Source organism: Sphaeramia orbicularis, chromosome 14 (assembly GCF_902148855.1).
Source record: "Sphaeramia orbicularis chromosome 14, fSphaOr1.1, whole genome shotgun sequence".
Classification (NCBI taxonomy): Eukaryota; Metazoa; Chordata; class Actinopteri; order Kurtiformes; family Apogonidae; genus Sphaeramia; species Sphaeramia orbicularis.
Window position 1 is genome coordinate 1392783 of NC_043970.1, and position 14505 is coordinate 1407287.

Consider the following 14505-nt stretch of genomic DNA (forward strand, 5'->3'; position numbering starts at 1 on the left):
TAGCGGTTACCATGGAGCCTATGGACTGTACTGTGGTGGGGACCGGTGTGGCTGACAGGCTGGGCTGGCTCACATTACTGCTGGGTGCAGGGTTGACTGTGGTGTTGGTTGCAGAGGTGGGGTGAGGTGAGGCGCGAGGCTTGTTGAGCGACAGGTCGACGGGTTCGGTCTGATCCTCGGCGGGACACGGCTGGGGGGACGACGGCTCCGTCTTGCAAGTCGGCATCTCCGTCTTCACTTTAAGATCTGTCGGCTGCAAACAGTTGTCCCCAACATCTGCCTGCTAGAGAAAAGAGACAATGATGAGTCACTGATGAAACACACAAACCGGCAAGGTTATTATCGTTAATGAAAACTAACAAAATGACGAAAACTGGAACTGTAAAAACAGACAAACCAACGCCGGCAAAAACATAACCTCCTTGGCGGAGGTAAAAATAGACTGAATATCTCACTGAAAAGGTTTATTCATCTGTACATGTCTGATAAATGTTCAGATCTGTGGGTATAAAGGAATAACCTGTCACCAGTTCCAATAAAACTCTCAGGTGTCCTCATCCCAGCTCTAAGGTACTGGACTCCTCTGATGGATCCATTCACACCTAGATCCAGATCCAGTATTCAGACCCAGATCCAGATCCAGGATTCAGACCCAGACCCAGATCCAGATCCAGGATTCAGACCACCAGGAGGATTCTCCCTCTAAACATGGAACATCCGTTTGTTCTCTCTTCTATGTGTTTGTTTATCATATAAAGGCATTAAACTCTCATAATGTTGCTATTGATTTTTAACATTTTTATCCCTTTGTTGCATGGTGTCCACATACGGACACTTGAATATCTTCTTAATAAAACCATGTAGATTTTCTTTTTTTTTTTTAAATTCAAAATGCATTTCAACTTTAGCCTAATTTTGAGTATTAAAATCAATCTAAAAAAAATATACTTTTTTTCATAATTCATGCATGAAAGGGTTAAAGGATAACTCTTTATAATCTGCTCTATTACTTTATTGCAGCTCTACAGGTCTTGCTGACTTTGTTGTCACTACCGATAAATTACACCTTTGTGTTTTCAACACTTCTTTGTTCACACTTAGAATGAAATCTAATGACGTCTTCACAGCAAGGTCATTATCGTTAACGAAAACTAACGAAATGACCAAAACTACAATTGAAAAAACATTTTCGTTAACTGAAATAAATAAAAACTATAATTAAAAGAAAAGACGATAACTAACTGAAACTGTGTTGTGTGTTTACAAAACTAAAACATATAAAAATTATGTATAATAATCCCTTTGTTTTCATCTTTGTCAATGTAGGATGATACAAAATCGATTTATTTTGCTCTAGCAGTCTTATCTGCTGGCACCATACGACACTTGACGGTCCGTCACTTCTCGTCACTTGTGGTTTCCAGTCGTCTTCTGGTCCCCACTCTACCTGGAAACATGGAGACTAAAGTTGGGAGAAAGCAGCAGAGTCCTGTCTGGGATTTATTTGAATACGACGACAGAGAAGAAGAGAAAAGAGATAAAAAAAACTAAAACTAAACTAAAACTAAGCATTTAGAAAAAAAATGAAAACTAATAAAAACTAGCAAACCTGCTCTAAAAACTAATTAAAACTAATGGAATTAGAGAAAAAAAGTCAGAACTAAATAAAACTAAACTATAATGAAAAATCCAAAACTATTAGAACCTTGAAAACCGGACTGTACTGATATTTTCTTCTCATGACAGAAAAATGACAAAATCCTAATAGTTTGCCATATGAAATCCTTGTAACTCCCAGAAATTAGCTAGGTTTTGTAGAATCATATAGACTCAGATTTGGTGTATGAAAGCCTGTTTAAGCCTCATTCACTGGTGGAGTGCCATAGTATAAATGGGCTGGACTGGTAAAGGTACAGGGAGGATGCCAAGACATGCTGATACAGGGTGCATCATTGTCTGAAAAGCCAACAGCAGCCAAGTCCATCATTTTTCTCCAGATCTGTAAAGCTGAGTTGGAAATCACTGCCAGCAGTCTGTGTCTGGCATTTTCGGCAACAGCAAAAACTGCCAAAAAGGTACAGCAGATTTGTATTTATTATCCAACTGCAAAGTAGGAGGAGTTATTTTGGGATTTCAGGACTTAAATAGTCATAGTTGTTTCTTTCCATGGTTCTAATAGTTTTGGATTTTTCATTCTAGTTTAGTTTTATTTAGTTTTGACTTTTTTTTTTCTCTAATTCAGTTAGTTTTAATTTGCTTTTAGAGCAGGTTTGCTAGTTTTTATTAGTTTTTGTTTTTTTCTAAATGCTTAGTTTTAGTTTAGTTTAAGTTTAATTTTAGTTTAGTCGTCTCTTTTCTCTTCTTCTCTGTCGTCGTATTCAAATAAATCCCAGACAGGACTCTGCTGCTTTCTCCCAACTTTAGTCTCCATGTTTCCAGGTAGAGTGGAGATGAGAAGATGATTCTAAACAAGTGACGAGAAGTGACCGACCATTAAGAAACCGTTGAGAAAAAACAGATCCCAAACATGGGTATGGTAAACGTTTGTTTATATAGTATATAAAGGCCAAATCAAAAGGACTGAAAAACAGACAAAATAGGCTCAGACCACTAAGGGTTAATATTTGACTGTTTCTGCAACAGAAGGGACATTGTGTCTATTTATTTATTTAAAATACAACTTGGCTAAATTATTTCAGTATGTGTATTAGTGCTTTTTGAACATTTTGAGCACAATTTCAACAATACCGCGAAAATAATGATAACTGTGATAATTTTGGTCACAATAACTGTGATATGAAATGTTCATACGGTTCCATCCCTACTCAGTAACATGAGTGGAGCAGGAGTGTAATCTATGCTGCAGAGACCCACCAGGGGGTGATAGACATGTTGTCTCCTTGTGTATTTATGTACAGTGTATGGGATAACTTCAGCAGGAACATTACAATTGAGACACGACACTGAATTAGCTGTAGCAGAGCTCTGATTGGCTCTGTCTCCACAGCAGCTGCAAAGGCTTGTGGGTGTTAGGAGTGGTTTTTATGCCATCAAATAATAGCATTGCTCAGGACAATTGTGAAAAACTTAAATGTGAATTTACTGTGCTGTAAAATGAGATGAGCACATGTTAATTCAGCTGTCAGTTTAAATCTCAGTCAGTGTGTTCATCATAGAACTGGATTTTTTTTTATATTAAGGCCAGTTTTTCCAGCTTTTTTTCCTGTTCGCATCTAGAAACAAACAGGACTCAGCTGCAATGTAGCTTAAAAAAACAGGGAACAATGGCTGCTGTGTGGGACCCCGAGGGGGGGGACGGGGAGAGAGAGAGGGGGGGGCTGGTTGGGGTAGAGAGAGACTGGTACAGCCTGAGAAAAAGAGAGAGAAGAGGACGAGTGAAAGAGAGAAGACAGCAGAAATGTAATGAGAGAGGGAGGGAGGGAGCAGCGAGCGAGCGAGCCTCCGGTCCAGAACCTGGCCTGGGTCCAGAACCTGGCCCGGGTCCAGTTCAGCTCAGCATAGTTGGACTGAGGGTGAGGAACAGAGGGTGGGGTCTGTGCTACGCCCTTTTACTGGGTCACACAGTTCAGCTGGAGGACGGACCATGTGACGACAACACATGACCAAAATGTCCTGCAGGTGGACGTGCAGGGTTATTTGTTTGTTTGTTTTTTATTTTGAATTTAAAACTAAAAACAACAAAGACTAAGAAAGAAAAAAATAACATATTCTAAAAGGAGAATGAAGTACAACTTACATAGCCCCACCCCCTTACCAAGGTTCTAATAGTTTTGGACTTTTCATTATAGTTTTTCATTAAATTTTTCAGTTGTCATTATTTATGTTATTCTGTTCTTATTTTACTAGTTCGGTCCACTGCAGATTACATCAGGCTGAATGTGGAACCTGAAAGAACATGAGTTTGAGAGCCCTGGTTTAAACCACGTGTGTCACATGACTCAGCACGAACTGCCCCCATTACGACCAGTGTGGCTCACTACGATACTTTTTCCAACTTAGATTAATGGACAATATTTAAGTAACATTTACACAACATTTGACATATTTTTTCTGCAGTTTAAATTTCCTATTAAAACGTATTTGGTATTTCTAAGTTCATATGTAACGACAATAACCTTTGAATATTATGTGAAAATACAGAATACAACTGACTCTTCCCACACAGTTTATTTATTACACCAAGGCAAGGTTCTAATAATTTTGGATTTTTCATTATAGTTTAGTTTTATTTAGTTTTGACTTTTTTTTCTTTAATTCAGTTAGTTTTAATTCATTTTTAGAGCAGGTTTGCCAGTTTCTATTAGTTTTCATTTTTTTCTAAATGCTTAGTTTTAGTTTAGTTTTAGTTTCTTTATCTCTTTTCTCTTCTTCTCTGTCGTCGTATTCAAATAAATCCCAGACAGGACTCTGCAGCTTTCTCCCAACTTTAGTCTCCATGTTTCCAGGTAGAGTGGGGACCAGAAGACGACTGGAAACCACAAGTGAACACAAGTGACGGACCCTTAAATATCAGATGGTGACAGCAGAGAAAAAAGCTTGAGCAAAATAAATCACTTTCGTATCAATCCACCATTGACAAAGACGAAAACAAAGGGAATTTAATCCATAATTTTTATCCATTTTAGTTAGTTTTGTAAGCACACAATGCAGTTTCAGTTAGTTATTGTTTTTTCTTCTAATTACAGTTTTTATTTATTTCAGTTAACGAAAATGTTTTTTCAATTCTAGTTTTCGTCATTTTGTTAGTCATCATTAACGATAATAACCTTGGCACTTACCCCATCTATTTCTACTGACCCAGTCCAACGACGCTCCAAAATATTAGACATATCAAAAAAAACCTCTGCCCAAGATACATGATATACACTGTATATCGTCATACATTATTCATAATCATTTAATATAATACATATTATACAATGATATGATAACTATGCACTTCATCCCAAATGGACAAATAATCAGTTATATTGACCTTTAGCAGCAACTTTTAGATTTTAAGCGGTTTTCCAGAAGGACTCTTCAGCAGCACAATGTAGTCTGTGCAGAACATGCATCTTCCTGTCACTAGTTCTTTAAATACACCTTTTGTTTACTACTTAACCTCCTCCGACCCAGGAAATGTCAGCAAAGTTCCAGCTTTTTTGATTTTTTAGTAAATCAGTGCCTCTATTGGAAACATCATGATGCAATAGTTTTTTCAGATGCAGTTTTTAAAATTTTTATGGAATGTCCTTTGTGGTGGACAGTTTTCTTTTCTTTTTCTTTTTTTTTGTATAAAGTTGTGAAACTCTTGTCCACAAATGTGAACAGAAAACCCACAGCTGGGTCTGAGGAGGATAAACAGATGATCAGTTTTTTCTTTTTAAATAAATTGGATGGTCTGCGCTCAAACACATACAGTCCAGTTAAAAGACGCTGAAGGGAAATTATACAAAGATTCATTTAGTTTTAAGTTTCAAAGTTTTGGGGCTGTTGACAAAAACCATCTGAGCTAAAGGTGCAGAAGGAAGAAAGGAAAGGAAAGGAAAGGAAAGGAAAAGAAAAGAGGAAAAGAAAGGAAAGAAAGGAAAGGAAGGGAAAGAAAGGGAAAGGAAAGGAAAGGAAAAGAAAGGAAGTAAGGAAAAGAAAGGGAAGGAAAGGAAAGGAAGGAAAAGAAAGGAAATGAAAAGAAAGGAAAGGAAGGGAAAGAAAAGGAAAGGAAAAGAAAGGAAAGGAAAAAGGAAGGAAAACAAAGGAAAGGAAGGGAAAGAAAGGAAAGAAAGGAAAAGAAAGGAAAGAAAGGGAAAGGAAGGAAGGAAGGAAAGGAAAGGAAAGGAAAGGAAAAGAACAATTAAGCAATGAGGAAAGGCAAAGTGAAAAACAGACCACATGTCAGCAGGGGAGGAAAAAGGCCATAATGTGATTAGACACAACCTCAAAAAAAAAAAAAAAACTGAAAAGAAAATGAAGTGTGAAAGAAGTGAGGGAGTGGATGAGGGACAGAGGAGAGAAAGCCATGAGACAGAAACAGAGTGGGTGGGTGGGAAAGGCCTAGCGTTGCCATGGAAACTGGGAGCTATCAGCTGACTCCATGTTTTCCACTGGTTCCCCACCCACCACCAACACCCTTCCATCCCTTCCCTTCATCCCTTCTTCCCCTGGCGCTCCACACATGTTTCCATTACTTCACCCCCCCCCCCCGCCCCCCCATCCTCCCTTTTGTTTCTCCTCCCTCCCTCATGACCACACCCTTTCACCTCCACCTCTCCCTCAGCATCCCTCTGCCTCATCCCTTCGTTTCCACCCACTCGCTCGCCCCCTCGCTCTCCTCTCTTTCCACAGTCACTCAGATTAAACCCACAACTCTTTAGCAAAATCCCCCAAATGAAGAGAGTGAATAAAGGCGGAGGGGTGGGGGGGTGGGGGTGGTTCTCTCACTGGACTAGTGCAGATTCTGTGATCTGACACAGACACAGAAGAAACAGAAGAAGACGGAGAGAGAGAGAAACTTCTGATCTGAGGACGAGCAGAGCGGCTTCAAAAAGGAAGACGAACAATCTGTGTAGGAAAGAAAAAGTGAACCACAGGGAGCAGACGAACACGTCCAGTTCAGAATCTGAGGGTAAAATTATACACTGGGTTCCAAACATTAAAGTCACTCATTTTGTTCTTTTAACCCTTAAAGACCCAGACAACGACCACAACCATCTACTGATCTGAACTGTTTAATACCTGTTGATCCACTAATCCTATTAATCCATGTCAATAATTGGTGTCAAATACAGTTCTTCATCTTTTCATGGTCATTGGATATGACTAGGGATGGGAACTGATAAAAGAATTTAACAATTCCGATTCCATTATCAATTTTGTTTATTGATTCTCATTGGCTGAGGGAATAAAAGAGTACATACAGGTGTGTTCACATTAACTGTCTTATATTTCCATCTGCACCGAAAATAGAACATATACAGTATGTACAAATAATAATAACAGATGATACCGGCCTGGTTTTGGGGGGGGGGGTACAGTGAAAGTGAAACTACAGACTGTTTACTAATTCCTGTATCACCACATTTCCACTACATGGAACCAGTTCGACTCTGCTCATCTCCCGTTGTTGTGCACCTCATTTCCTTTCCCCTACCTTCAGAAACTTGTATTTGAGGGGGTACGACGTTTGCTGCCCGCACCGGAACCGGAACTGGGCCCAGATGACGGCCTGGTGTTCACTCTGCCGCTAGATTCACAAGCACCGTTAAGTAGCGTTAGCGTATTGAATGAACATGATGTGGAGAAATGTTTGAACAGATTGGAGGGATTCCACCCTTTAGAAGAAATGGAAGCTTTGACAGTGTTCAACTGGACCTGGTGGGGTCTGTTTGGACCTGGTGTGGTCTGTCTGGACCTGGTGTGGTCTGTTTAGACCTGGTGGGGTCTGTTTGGACCTGGTGTGGTCTGTTTAGACCTGGTGTGGTCTGTTTAGACCTGGTGGGGTCTGTTTGGACCTGGTGTGGTCTGTTTAGACCTGGTGGGGTCTGTTTAGACCTGGTGGGGTCTGTTTGGACCTGGTGGGGTCTGTTTGGACCTGGTGTGGTCTGTTTAGACCTGGTGTGGTCTGTTTAGACCTGGTGGGGTCTGTTTGGACCTGGTGGGGTCTGTTTGGACCTGGTGGGGTCTGTTTGGACCTGGTGTGGTCTGTTTAGACCTGGTGTGGTCTGTTTAGACCTGGTGGGGTCTGTTTGGACCTGGTGTGGTCTGTTTGGACCTGGTGGGGTCTGTTTGGACCTGATGTGGTCAAAGCCTCCATTCATGCCAGGGTCAGTGTTCTGGTCTTTCCTGATGCTCAGTCTGTCACATAAGTAGAGATGTAACGATATGAAAATTTCATATCATGGTTATTGTGACCAAAATTATCATGGTTAACATTATTATCCCAGTATTGTTACCTCCAAGGAGGTTCTGTTTTTGTCGGCATTGGTTTGTCTGTCTGTCTGACTGTGTGCAAGATAACTCAAAAAGTTATGGACGGATTTGGCTGAAAATTTCTGGAAATGTTGATACTGGCACAAGGAACAAATGATTAAATTTCGGTAGTGATCGGGGGGGCAGTGATCTGCGCTCTCCAAGTGCTTTTTTAGTTGAAACTGTGCTCAAAATGTTCAAAAAGTACGAATACACACAATGAAATAATTTAACCAAGTTGTATTTTGAAAAACAAACAAACAAATAACCAAATAAATAAAATTAAATAATAGCCACAATGTACTTTCTGTTGGCGGAAACATTCAAATATTAACATATAAACAATCAAATATACACATGTGCATTAAAGATGGAACCTTATGGCCAATGTTTGACCATTTTACAGATCAAGTTTGAGTTGTTTGAGTTTCTTTTTCAGAGACAGACAGACAGACAGACAGACAGATAAATAGATAGCACCTGGAACGCTGCTGCTTCTCCAGGAAACGTGCAGTACCATTAGTTTTCAAAGTGCGATAATCAAACATGGTATCATGATAATTAGAATTTTAACGGTAAAACTAACCGTGAGGACAGAATTTTGTAACAGAATTTTCACTGTTTATTTTACAGATTTTTCCTGTATTTTTAAGATACAGGAAAATATCAATGAAATTATAAAAATAGACTGTGATTTTACATGTCAAATGTAAAATAACATGAAAAAACTAACTGTGAATAACCGTAAAATTTCAATTTTTTAAAAGAAATTTTTTCTTTTTTCACAGAAAAATACAGTTAAAATACATTTGCAAATGTATCATAATTTCACAAATATTTCTTTTCCATTTATGAGATTAAACTGTTTATTTAAAATTTAATACTGTGAACAAATAAATAAATTAATTAAACGATATAAAATTACTGACAATTAACCGTAAAACAAGTATTTGTTCTGTCAGTTTAACCAGACTTGTTTGTTAATTGACAAATATCTTGTGTAATTACAGGAGGTTTCACAACAAAAATGGTGAATAAATGTATTTTTGTGAATGTATAACATGTATAAGCACTGATAAACTGTCCAAATACAGTTTTTATCAGTGGATTGGACAACTGAGTCTCACTGAAAATTATATATATATATATATATATATATATATATATATATATATATATATATATATATATATATATATATATATATTTATTTATTTATAGGTAATTTGGTTGTTTTAATACATGAAAATGTTCTTTAAACATTAAAAAGGAAAAAAAAAAAAGCAAAATCTCATGTAAAGTTAGGGCAAAAAACTGTATTTGAATTATGGAAAATTACCGTATTTTTATGAGATGGTTATTTTCCAGTATTTTTTCAGCACCCCTGCTGCTGGAATAATACCTTTTTTTTTTTTTTTAGTGTGAATGTGGAACCTGAAAGAACATGAGTTTGAGACCCCTGCTTCCAAACCCTTTTGGTTTCCCTGAGGTCAAACTGGACCGTTACTGTGAGTCAAACAAAGGGTTGAAACACACAACAGTCCGCCTTAAAACAATCAACTCAACATGCCTGAATGCAACATGAAATGAGCCTTTGCTGAGCTCGTCGTGTTGCAGAGTAAAACCCACCACACCCCACTCTCCCACCCCTCCGCCCCATCCCCCACCCCTCGCCCCTCCACCCCCGGCACTTCTCAGTTCGACTGCTCCACCATAAAATGGGTCATCCAGTCTTTTCCTTGCAATTAATTCATGTGATCTCTAAGTTGAATGGAAGCGGGTAGCATCTGTGACTGCAGTGGTGAGGAAGGCATGCAGAGGAAGAGGGGACGCATCCACTGCACCTCCACCACCGGGTTTCCATCCACACTATCCACAGCACTGATGGGCTTACTGTTCTGCTATCACATGGACCAATAGACAATTAGAATGACTGTTAGGGCTGTGCATCGGAGAGAATCTGATGATACGATGCAAATCACAATACTAGGATAACGATACGATATATCACAATTAAGGATGTAAAAATTACAGGTATAATGATAAACTGCGGTAAAATTGCAGATGGTTAGTATTACCGTTTAAATTCTAATTATCATGATAACCGTGTTTGATTACCACACTTTTCCAGAGAAAACACCTATGTAAAGATCTGCTTTTATGTCAAATATTTGTGTATAGTTTTAATTTATTATAATTTTAATTTTCTATACCTAATGTTTGGAACCAATATTCACTTTTAAAGTCTTTGAAAAGGTTCTTTAAGTATCTGTGTGTTACTTATACAATAAATTATATATATTTTTCAAATCAGATTTTATATTTTTTTTTGTGTTTTCTGTCCTTTTATGTTTTTATAGTAGGTTAAAGTGAAAAAAATAATAGACAGATGAAATAGAGGAAGTTGTGCTGAAAAAACAGATCCCAAACATGTGTACAGTAAACATTTGTTTATATAGTATAGAAAGGCAAAATCAAAAGGACTGAAAAACAGACAAAATAGACTCAGACCACTAAGGGTTAATATTTGAATGTTTCTGCAACAGAAGGTGCATTGTACCAATTATTTTATTTATTTATTTTTAATACAACTTGGTTAAATTATTTCAGTGTGTGTATTAGTACTTTTTGAACATTTTGAGCACAATTTCAACAATACCGTGATAATAATGATAACCGTGATAATTTTGGTCACAATAATCGTGACATGAAATTTTCATATGTGGTCCTAAATCTGACCCGGACCACTTTCATATGTGGTCCTAAATCCGATGTGTATCTGATATTTTCAATGCGACTTCAGTCTGACCTGCCATGTTGCATTTATCCGACCTTTACGTCATTGAAATGCGACAAACGTCACAGTTCTGCATCCCAGGAGTGTTCCTTCCATAAACACAGTGTGTGTCTGTGTGGTCTCGTATTCCATCAGGACCTCTTTAGTGCATGTGGGTCACTTCAGGACCTCTTTAGTGCATGTGGGCCACTTCGGGACCTCTTTAGTGCATGTGGGTCATTTCAGGGTCACATTCAGTTCAGACTCAAAACTGACAGAAGTCGCATTTAGGGATGATATATGATAACCACATGAAAATTTCATATCACGGTTACTGTGACCAAAATTATCACAATTATCATTATTATCGCAGTATTATTGAAATTGTGCTCAAAATGTTCAAAAAGTACTGATACACACACTGAAATAATTTAACCAAGTTGTATTTAAAAAATAAACAAATAAAATAAAATACAATAATTGGTACAATGCACCTTCTGTTGCAGAAACATTCAAATATTAACCCTTAGTGGTCTGAGCCTATTCTGTCCGTTTTTCAGTCCTTTTGATTTGGCCTTTATATACTATATAAACAAATGTTTACTATACACATGTTTGGGATCTGTTTTTTCAGCACAACTTCATCTATTTCATCTGTCTATTATTTTTTTTCACTTTAACCTACTATAAAAACATAAAAGGACAGAAAACACATAAAAATATATAAAATCAAGTTTGAAAAATTTATATAATTTATTGCATAAATAACACACAGATGCTTAACGAACCTTTTCAAAGACTTTAAAAGTGAATATTGGTTCCAAATATTAGGTATGTACAATCAAAATTGCAATAAATTAAAACTATACTCAAATATTTGACATAAAAGCAGATCTTTACATAAGGTTTTTTCCCCTAAAAGTGCGCTAATCAAACACAGTTATCATGATAATTAGAATTTAAACGGTAATACTAACCGTCTGCAATTTTACTGTGGTTTATCGTTATACCAGTAATCGTTACATCCCTAGTCGCATTTAATGTGGAATATGAACGAGCACACACAAAAAAATCGTATTTCATCCAAAAATCTGAATTGTGCGTTAGGACCTGCAGTGTGGACGGAGCCCTGGTGTGCACTGCAGAGCTGCAGCGTTCACAGACTCATGTTCAGACTCATGTTCAGGATCCTCTTTGTCCTGTTATGGTCAAACATCAGCAGCGCCAACGCCACGGCCTGAACCCAGGTCACTGCGTTGAACTCTGCTTTTCTATTTTTATATTTAAAAACAGCGGCAAATGAACGATGTTTCATTCATACATCTGAGCTGTATTGTTGTTGTATACTATGAAATTTTGTACATATTAAGAAGTTATTTTTTTTCATATTTTATGGTAGTTTTTATTCTATCCTATTTACCTTTTATATATTTTATATTTTGTCCTTTTATCTTTCTCATGCTACAAACACTGAGACCTGGGGAAAAAAATTTCCATCTATCGTGTAGCATCGATTGAAAGGCAAAAAAACTGAGTGAGTCTAAGCAGGGTTCTAACAGTTTTGGCTTTTTCATTCTAGTTTAGTTTTATTTAATTTTGACTTTTTTTTCTCTAATTTAGTTACTTTTAATTAGTTTTCAGAGCAGGTTTGCTAGTTTTTATTAGTTTTTGTTTTCTTGTAAGTGCTTAGTTTTAGTTTAGTTTTATTTTTTTCATATCTTTGCCGTCATATTCAAATAAATCCCAGACAGGACTCTGCTGCTTTCTCCCAACTTTAGTCTCCATGTTTCCAGGTAGAGTGGGGACCAGAAGTGACAGACCCTTTAATATCATATGGTGACAGCAGAGAAAATTGCTCGAGCGAAAAAAAATCGATTTCATATCAACACTGATGAAAAACGAAGGGAATTTTATTCATAATTTTTATCCATTTTAGTTAGTTTTGTAAACACACAATACAGTTTCAGTTAGTTACGTTTTTTTTCTTTTAATTCTAGTTTTTATTTATTTCAGTTAACAAAAATGTCTTTACAATTCTAGTTTTCATCTTTTCATTAGTTTTTGTTAACAATAATAACCTCGAGTCTTAGAAGTACGTTAGTCGAAGGAAAATCGTGTCACAGATGAGCAACTACAAATCAGAAAAAAACACGAAAACCTTCTCATCCAGGTGAACAGAGCAGGTGAGAGCTCCTATTAAGAACTGAACATATATGGTCCAGATCCAGTGGAACCACATGGACCCATGTCCTGTTCAATAGTGTCTGTGTTTAAACTCAATAACTGATCTGTTTAATCCATGTATGAACAGGTCTGAGTCAGTACTGTCACATGACACATGGGACAACTGACACAAATAATTCAAATTCTTTATTTATATAAATACCAAATTTTAAATGTTTTCTCTTTATATTTTTCATTTTGACTCGTGTGGTTTTTCTACCTGTCTTGTTGCTGCTGTTACCTGTGAAATTTCCCTGATGGTGGGATAAATAAAGTCTTATCTTATCTTATCTTAGTCACTGGTGTCCTCCACAGAGGGATGATAAACAGCTGCTAACAGCCATTACTGTCAAGACTCCATCACATGGAAGAGATGCTTAGTGTGTGTGTGTGTGCGCGTGCGTGCGTGTGTGATCTCCAGATCTCCTATTTGTCTCCATGATTTCAGTTCATTAAAGCTGTAAAATGCCTTTAAGTACATGGAGTGTATTTAGCCTCCTAGAACAGTGCCTCCTGCAGACAGTAGACATGTCTGACCCTATACGACAGGGCTGTCAAACTCAGTTTAGGTCACGCGCCAGATTCAGCCAAATTTGATCTGCAGTGGGCCGAACCGGTAAAATAAGAACATAATTATATATAAATAATGTCAATTCCAAACTCTTCTCTACGTTTAAGAGCAAAGAAAGTTAATTTACATTATGAAAAGGTTTACATCTATAAACTATCCTTTCAAAAGATGTGAATAACATGAACAAACTGAAAAAAATAAGTGTAATTTTAACAATATTCTGTCTCAGTTTACGACTTATACATGTACATTATAACTTACAGATCACAGTGGATCTACAAACACACAAAACATTGAGTAACAGGCAGAAAATTGTTAAAATTGTACTTAGTTCTCTGAAGACATTTCAGGTTATTCACATTTTTTTGCTAGATTATACTTTGTTTTAGTGTAACTACATGAAAATATTTACATTTACAAACAAACATTTGGAGTTGTCATTACTTATATGTTCTTATTCAGCACATCCCCGTCCACCGTGTACAGAAACAACACAAGGCCAAACACACCTGACTGAACACACCCAACATCACAACCAATGAAGAAAACTGCAAATAAACTGGAGAATCTGATCGATTAATTGAACCACAAAACCACAATCTGTGTATCATTCGTTCTTTTCATATTCAATTGAGAATCCACAATCGGAAAATGAAAAAATGACTTATTTCCTTATTCCTGTACAAATCAAAAATTAAAAAAAGGAGTTGTTTTTCATTCTTTCAATTGTGCGTACAAATTAAAAATTGGAAATTATCAAATGGACCAAATGTGTGGTTCCATGTTGACATTTCTGATATCTGATTTGGTTTGACCTGTTAGTTCCTGACTTGTTGGTGTGTTGTTGTGGACAGTGGTGGGTTTGTTAGTATTCTGTCCAATGCATTCTGCCATAATGGAGAATTTGGTGTTATTCAGAGGAAACAAACCCACTACTGTGAAGGAGGACGACACGACAACTGAAAAA

At 37.1% G+C, this 14505-nt stretch overlaps 1 pseudogene; it reads right to left on the reverse strand.

Annotated features, from left to right (window-relative positions):
* The window catches only part of LOC115433350 (Krueppel-like factor 8), a 142209-nt pseudogene that overhangs the window by 19476 nt on the left and 108228 nt on the right, over positions 1-14505 (reverse strand).